The 8,651-nt window shown below is 37.4% G+C and overlaps 1 long non-coding RNA gene across 1 annotated transcript; it reads right to left on the reverse strand.

The window, feature by feature from the left end:
- Nucleotides 1-2,387: 2,387 nt before the first annotated feature.
- Nucleotides 2,388-6,833, reverse strand: LOC107183297. Its single transcript, XR_001514080.1, has 3 exons — nucleotides 6,760-6,833; nucleotides 5,079-5,156; nucleotides 2,388-2,532 (listed from the first exon to the last, which is right to left on the reverse strand). It is a non-coding gene; the product is annotated as an uncharacterized LOC107183297 (long non-coding RNA).
- Nucleotides 6,834-8,651: the final 1,818 nt, after the last annotated feature.

The following is an 8,651-nucleotide window of genomic DNA, read 5'->3' on the forward strand; positions in this document are numbered from 1 at the left end:
AGGTCTTTGCTTCTATGTACCTTCCTAGAGGAAATCACTTCCCTTACCTGGGTCCCAGTTTACCCATTTATAAATTGAGCAACTTTCTCTGAAGTATCTCTATAAATCTCTCCTAACTTGATAATTTTGCTTTCCATGAAATACACTTTCTAACAGAAGTGGCTCACAAAACAGAATTATCTTGTTCTTTTGCCTTTTAGAATGTCACTTAATTGGATGTTAATGTATTTCGTAGAAGCTAGTGAATCTAATAGTTGATGGATACCAGCCTCGTTTGTACTGACATGTTATGTGGCTTCCCCTGGACATGACTCTTCCATATAGCACATCTGGCCCAGAAATTAAACCTGTTCATTTGCTTGTTATCAGGGTTCCGCATACACATGTCTGCCAACACTTCTAGCCCTTGGGAAAAAAAGAATTGTAGAGAAGCTTGGCATTTCACCTTTCTGTTTATTCTTGACAGGATTGTTGGTTTGCCTTGGAATTTCATGAGCATTGTATGATCTTTATTGAATGACTAACATGCATTTGTTTTTGGAGTATGACAGAGAACTATCATTCTTTAAAAAAAAATAAAATTGAGTGCTAGCTGGTTTGGCTCAGTGGATAGAGTGTTGGCCTGCAGACTGAAGGGTCCTGGGTTTGATTCCAGTCAAGGGCACATGCCGGGTTGTGGGCTCTATCTCCATTGTGGGGCATGCAGGAGGCAGCTGATAAATGATTTTCTCTCATCATTGATGTTTTTATCTCTCTCTCCTTCTCCCTTCTTCTCTGAAATCAATATTTTTTTAAAAAATATATAGTTTTCAATATATAAGGCTGTCATTCATTCAAAGATATTAAATGTGTTCAATCAGAGAAGAATTATTTGTCACAAAATGAAGCAACTTCTTGCCAATTCCACATGGCCAACTCCTAGGTCCCTTTAGGAAATACACAGCCAGCTCTCCCTCAGCCCCACATTACTCCTCCAGTGCTTCCCCATGAATCCATCCACTGTAGCTGTGCTCAGTCTATTTTCTCTGTCCTCATAAGTCTACTTTCAGTGTTAACAGCGGAACTGAAGGAGAGGCTGTGCAGTCATTCAGATGTGCACATTTCTTCTTGGAACTTTTACACACCAGTGGTTCATTGTCTGAGTCCTGGGAGGAGTCAAAGAAATATTTTATTATCATAGTAACTTTTTGTCTAGGGATAAAACTTTTGGTTTCTGTAACATTCAAATTGATGTTCCTATTTCTGAAGCATTTTTTTTATATAAATTGTCTTCTCTCATACCAGTTTTTCTTTCTTTCTTTTAAAAAAATATGTTTTTATTGATTTCAGAGAGAGGAAGTGAGGGGGAGAGATAGATAGAAACTTCGAGAGAGAACATCAATTGCCTTCTGCATGCCCCCTACTGAGGAGCAAGCAACCCAGGCATGTGCCCTGACTAAGAATCGAACCAGTGACCTCCTGGTGTTTGGATGATGCTCAACCAACTGAGCCACACTGGCCAGGCACACCAGTTTTTCTTGAGTAAACGCTTGATGTAACTTCCATGCTGTCATATATCTTGTCTAACAGTACATATTCCATTATTCTATTACATGACATCAGAAGATGATATGGCTAAACCCAGTGCTACTCATATTCTGGAAAAAGGGTTCATCTTTCTAACTGGCTGTTGAAGCCAAACTAGCAATGGAAAAGTGGTTCTGACTTCATTCAGGCCTGGCTTTCTTGCCTTGAACAGTTTTCTTAGACATTTCTGTGCTGTAATTTTTTTCCTTATAGTAGAAAGCAGCTAATAAATAATGTTTTACTGTTTACTGCTCAAGCCATGGCCTATCCTTACTTTTTAAGATGAGTGTTTTGAATAGGGAGTACTCTGGTTTATTTGCCATATATATTGAAAAATTACTAAGAAATTGCAACCTACGAATCCTGTGGGGGATGGTGACATTTGAGACATGTATGGATGTGCTTTAGGTTACATTTCTGACATTTTGATCCACATTTTTATTTTAGTTATTGAGAACTTTAATATGTTTTGAAAGGGCCAGAGAGTCACCTGTGACTTCAAAATTATTTCAGTCTTTTCCAGCTTATATTACATTCTAGACAATAGTAGAAATGATAGTGGAGGAAATAGCAGAGTAAAAGAATAGGTTACCTTCTCTACTTCTGTTATTTAGGAGTCAATGGAACAACCTAATATATTTTTATGAAGAGTTTATAAAGTGTAGACTATCAACAACTGTCAAGAGTATACAGAGTATATTAGAAACACTACATATTAGCAAAAATACATAGAAATATATCCTGAGGAGAAAAGTTGCCTTTCAAACACAGATTGTTAAAGAGAACTGAGGCTTTACTCACCTGGAATGGAGTAGTCACTGACGAGTTGTTGGACTGAATTGACCAGTTATTTCCATCAGTATAATTCAACAGACACCTGCCTTTTCCATCGAGTTCGGATGAACACCTCTGCACGGTATTTCTAACATCTGAAGAGTGACCACTGTGCCCTGCTCACAATTTTTGCTGTAAGCAAAATACAATGTTCATTAATCACAGCAGTGCAGACCAAGCCTTCAGTGTGTCTGAATGGAGCCAGCAGAATAGGCACTTCTGGAAACAACCTTGCATGAAACAAAATGTTTGAGGTTTTTGTCTTCTTCCCATGTGAAACGACCTTAGCATTCTATTAACAACTTGGGCATGAATCAAGCTTCCACCCTAGCACATTCCTTGTTGTAACTCACATATGAAGTCCCTTGACCCTTTAGTGCTGCATCATCGTGGCAAGCAATTCTCTGCTACTTCCTGGCGGGTATGGAACAACTTGCTCAACTCGAGTGCGAGAGCTGATTTGATGGCTCCTAGAGGCCCTGGGACCCCTTGGCAAGAAGAGTGTAGACAAAACCTCAATGGGAAGTATGAGAACTGAGTGGCCAGGCCAGGCATACGGATGGTTCAGGGAGAGGAACTCTGAGATTTTCCTTTTCCTCACGTACTCATTTGGTAATGGTCTCTGGTCTGAATCCATCATTCTGATCGATCAGATCAGAAGGGAGTGCAGACTGAAGTATGCCCCAGACCTCATAGTGGGTGGGGACGGTATTAATATATATTCACATACCCCAGGTTCTTCCCACAAACCATGAAATTGAGATTGTGAATGTAGATGTTTCTTTTACAGAGTTTTTTCCCACCTGTGGTCGCAGTCTCCTTTCTAAACTATTCTGACCTCAACTTTCAGTCAAACTGATCAGCTATTGTTCTGCTCAGCGAAAGGGACAGATTTTTCCATGTCTTTGCTGCTGTGGGACAGAATCTCAGTTAATTAGTTCTGTCCAAACTTACAACTGATGTGGTTCTGTAAGTTTTGTCTTTATGTGTATAGAAATAGCCAATATCTAGCTTCTTTGTGTTATCTATTAGATCACAAGCTTCTAGGCTTTACAAAATTTGTCTTTTATTTGGATCATGGACTGTACCTCTTTTATGATTCTAACAGAACTTGTTATTGGTTGTGTGTTACAACAAATATAATATTAGCATGTGTATTAGCACAAGCTACTAAGTTTGGGGTAATTTGTTACAGCAGCAGAACACTAATGCACCTTCTAATGCTCATACCAGGCAGTTAAAGTGCCCTGCAATAGCTTTGGTGCTTTTGAGGAGGATCACTTTGCTATCTACTAGTTAATTCAGGCTGGACCTTGTGCTTTCTGACTCTAGCAGTTTTACTTCTAGTCAAGAAACGTAGAGGTCACATTTCTTATCATTGTGAATTCATATCACATTGCACATGCTCATGAATTTTTGCATATTATCCTGTGTATACTTAGTCCCATTTTACAGATGACTGACTTTAAACACTGTTGTTAGGAATTAGAACCACAGCCCTAATTTTCTCAGCTTTCTACTTAATATTCCTAGTCATAAAACTCTGAAGATACACTAAAGAAAACTACTGTGAACAAAGATTTTGGTGGAAAATTTACTAAAAGATTGAAGATGCAAAAAATATTTTTAGAGGCATTTCAGATGCGTAAGGTGCTGTGTATATCTTATGTTTACCAATTACATTTCATTTTCTCTTTGGTAGTTAATCCTGCTTGTTTCATAAATGGCATAAAATGTGAAGAGAAGATAAAAAATTAGAGAACATTATGATTTTAATGAGAACAAGACTCAGTAGATAAAATGATAGATTTTTTTGTTTCGGTATCAGATATATTTACACAAGCATTGATTTATAAGTCAGTTGTGCTACAAATCTACAAGTCCGAAAATAGCTAGTCAGCAGCCTGGAAGCTGTCGCCCTATCTTGCCATATCCCGGGAATAAAGATTCAGCAGTCATAATCTAACTGATGAAATTGTTGCTGCTCAAGGCGAAATACAATTCAGTTTCACACTCTCATAGGAAGATGGGTTCAGTGGAGCTAATAGGAAGGGAAAAAATGTATTTGTCAGTAAGTGAAAGAGATAGGTCTCAACAGTACAAAGGAAAGATCTGCAGGGTAAATGAGATTTGTTCCCTATGTTGTCACTCTCTGGAACAATACCATGATTACTTGGAGAATTTCAGACACAGAAGCAAAATGGCCCTAATATGCGCAAGCTAGGATTTCTTGAAACTGATTGGTAAGAATTTACTACTCTTGAAAGCAGTTGGTCAAATTCCTTTCAGGAATATGTAATCTTATAGACAAGCTCCACCCTAAAGGATGGTCAGATTAATTAGAAAGACAAGTACAGGAATAAGTCCAACACTTACTACCAGGTGTATCTGCACAGAGCCTATATGCTCCCGAACCCATCACCTCCATCATCTTCACGGGAAAGCTGAAGTTAGGGAGTTAGATTTATGTGACCAGTCCACTGCTATGCTTGCTCTTAACTACACGGACAGTGTTAATAGAGGTTAGCCGTGATTTTAACTGAGGAAAATAAGTTAACATGATATACAAATTGTGTGTGTGTGTGTGTGTGTGTGTGTGTGTGTGTGTGTGTGTGTCTGTATACATGCAGGAAAAACATGCTGTGGTTTACATCCTTTGACTGAGTAGGAATTTTTACCTTAGCTTTTAAAGGTTGCTTCAAAGTGGGTTGCTATGTTTTCAGTGTTCCATATATTTCACATCATCATTCTTTTCACTGCAAAGAAAATGAACACATTTGAGTAAAAAGCATTTCCCAGTAAATGATTTTCCAGGGCAAGAAAGTTTTAAAGATATTCTATTTATCATTTGAAATTAGGTTGACTATCAGCACCAGTCAAAAAAAGTTTGTGTTTTGAAATAATGTCGAACTTACAGGAAAGTTGCAAGGACAATGTAAGAAGACTTCTGATTGCTCTTTACCCAGTTTCATCCTTCACTAATATTTAATGATTTGCCACATTTGTTTTATTATTATCTGTCTCTGTCTTTCTAGCTATATATGTATCTTTATACACACACACACACACACACACATTTATTTAAACATTTTTTCTGAACTATTTGAGAATATGCCTCACAAGCCCTTCACTATTCTGTGTGTCTTTCCTAAAAACAGCAAATTCTTTTACAGAAGCACAGTGCAGTTATCAAATTCAGGAAATTTAATATTGATAAAATCTTTTCTCTAAAACCTATGGTCCATATTCTACTTTTGTCTGTTGGCTCATTTATGTCCATTTACAGCATTTGCCCTCTTACACAGACGTTAGTCCAGTCTTGTGTATTACATTTAGTTGTCAGGTCTCTTTAGTCTTTAATCTGGAACAGTTCCTGAGCCTTACTTTGTTTTCATGATACTGGCATTTCTTTTTAAAGAATGCGGGTCCGTTTTTATACAATGCCCTTCAATTTAAGTTTCTCTGATGTTTCCTTATGATTAGATTCAAGTGAGACCTCTTTGTAAGCTACATGGGTGATATTGAATCTGTTTCAGGGAAACACATCCAAAGCACCCATTTCTCATCTGCTCTTCACTGGTGAGGTTAATTTTGATCAACTAGTCAATGTATCATCTGTTTTCTCCACTGTATAGTTACTACTTCTTGCAATTAATTAGGAAACTGGGAAGATATTTTAAGTCCATGCAAATATCCTCATCCAGATATTCTCACCCATCCCCCTACCACACATTTAGTACAAGTTGATGATTCTTGCCTTAACCAATCTATACTGTGATGGTTACAAAATGGTACTATTCTAAATCTATCATTCTCTCCATATTTATTAGTTGGCATTCTATCTGACTGTTGTCCTCTCTGTCTTTCTCTGTCTGTTTGGATGGCTCTGTTATCACTATGGACTAACAGATTCTTTTTTATTCAATGGGTTATAATTTATTATTTCCCTTATTTATTTTGATGCTCAAATTGTTTCAGATTTGCTCATAGGTGGAAGTTCCTTTCTAGTTTCTTGTTTCAAAACCTTGCCCATTGTTGTTATTTTATAACGTCCTTACTTTAAAACAAGATACTCCAGGCTCATGTTGTATCTTTCCTCCCCTAGCCCTGGCATCAGCCATTTCTGTAGGAAGTAATCATTCCTTTTAATGGGGAATGGTTTTTAGAAACCAAGATCTAGACACTAAATATGTTCATTGCTAATGTGATATTATTGCTCAGGCATCATATTGATACTCCAATCCTTAACTTTATTTCCCTTCTTTCATGATAAGAACTCCATACAACATCAACACATCCACTTACTTGCTCAATCCTGAAGTGCATATAAATGATTTTTACTACAATAAATAAACATACCAAGTGAGAATTCCAGGCAAATTTTGATTCCACATTTCAGGTCTAGGTATTCTCACAAGAACTCTGAAAATGGCTGGGAGAAAAGAATAGAGTCTAAATCATCACTTATGTTAGGACAATATTAAGCCTTTCATCTCTGCTTTAGTAAAGTAGCAGGCCCATGGGGAAAGTAGTCACTGATGTGCCACTTAGTGGTATTTCACGCCAGTCCTTTAATTAATAAGTTTCATTGTACACTTAAAAATCTGTTAAGAGGTTAGATGTCTTGTTAAGTGTTCTTACCACACTAAAATAAAATTTCAAAAATCCTTATATAGCAAATAAACTTTGGAATATGTTGTACTTCTCAAGCACCATTTGGATCTCCATTTTAAATGCAAAATATTGCAATAAATAAATGCAAAATAAAACAACAAAAAAAGCAGGACCCCCCCCCCCCAAACCCCAACAACTTATGGGCTCTACTGCAAGAATACGTTACTTTTGCATAAAATTCAGAGAGGTTTTAGAACAGTGATGGTGAACCTTTTGAGCTCGGCGTGTCAGCGTTTTTGAAAAACCCTAACTTAACCCTGGTGACGTGTCACATATAGAAATTTTTTTATATTTGCAACCATATAAAATAAAGACTTATATTTGTTATAGGTTCGCCATCACTGTTTTAGAATCCCTGGTATATAGTCCTATAGAATGCCCCAGATCTTATTATTATTATTTTTTTAGACTACTTGTTGTATGAAATACCAAACAACTAAACAGGTTTCATGATCTGCTTTCTGGGCCAGATTTCTATATGTTCTTAGTATTATTGAATCACATTTTTATGCTATAAAAAGACCCTGGAGTGTATAACCCCTCTTTTTACAGATGGAGGAACTGAAGTATATTGAGGGTAAATTACTTGTCCGAGAGCAGAAAGGCTATTGGGGAAAAAGCCTGGAGGGTTCTTGTTGTAGAAGGGAATTCAACTAAGGGTGTCTGGTTGGATGGAAGTATTTTATGTTTCATTTCTGTCCTGGGAGTCCATGAATCTGTCTTCTGATAACCAGTACAGTGATCTTTCTACTCTACCCTCAGGGGTCATTAGATTGAGGTGTAAAGGGAACTAAGGAGAGCAACTCTTGTGTGTGTGTGTGTGTGTGTGTGTGTGTGTGTGTGTGTGTGTTTATTTGTTTTGCTATTTTCCATATTCATCTTCTAGGAAAGATTTTTTTCTGGAAGAAAGAGGTTTGGGACCATAACATGATTCAGTTGTAATGCTGTCCAGGACTATATTACAGTCAGAAGTGATTGCCATATGTGAGTGCATATTTCAAAACACTGAAGTATTTTTACAGCTAGGAAACTTGATGAGGACAGAACTTGGCTAAGAATGCTTGTCAATTCTGGCAGCCCTGTCACTGCTGGCCTAGTACGCTTCTCTCTATGGCCAACTGATTGCTCAGACAGCCCACAGTCTCTAATAATTTCTGAAATTCTTCTGAGTCTATTACTCTCTCTTACAATGGTGCGCAGAGCCATGCAAGCATTTCTTCAACAAGATGGAGTACAGCTACTTTAGGGTGTGATGCCAACTCTCAGACTACATGAGTAGCTATTTTCCAACAATTCAACCAGCATTAATTACTCATGAGTCTTTATTCAAAATAGTCTTTCTATTATTATAAAGCAGAATGACAGTAAGTATGCAAGTTCAAGTAATAGCTGCTAAGATGTCTTCTGCACATATTACCACTCTCTCTTCCAAGTGTACAAATGTTCCAGATGATGACTGAAATGCTGGAGACATATTAGTTTATGGAATGTAACTTACAAATGTGACCATCAGTTTACTGATAAGAACACCCATTCCTGCGTGCTCCCTCTCCCCCCTCAATTGCAAATATGGCATA

The sequence above is a fragment of the Myotis davidii genome, unplaced genomic scaffold, assembly GCF_000327345.1.
Source record: "Myotis davidii unplaced genomic scaffold, ASM32734v1 scaffold837, whole genome shotgun sequence".
Classification (NCBI taxonomy): Eukaryota; Metazoa; Chordata; class Mammalia; order Chiroptera; family Vespertilionidae; genus Myotis; species Myotis davidii.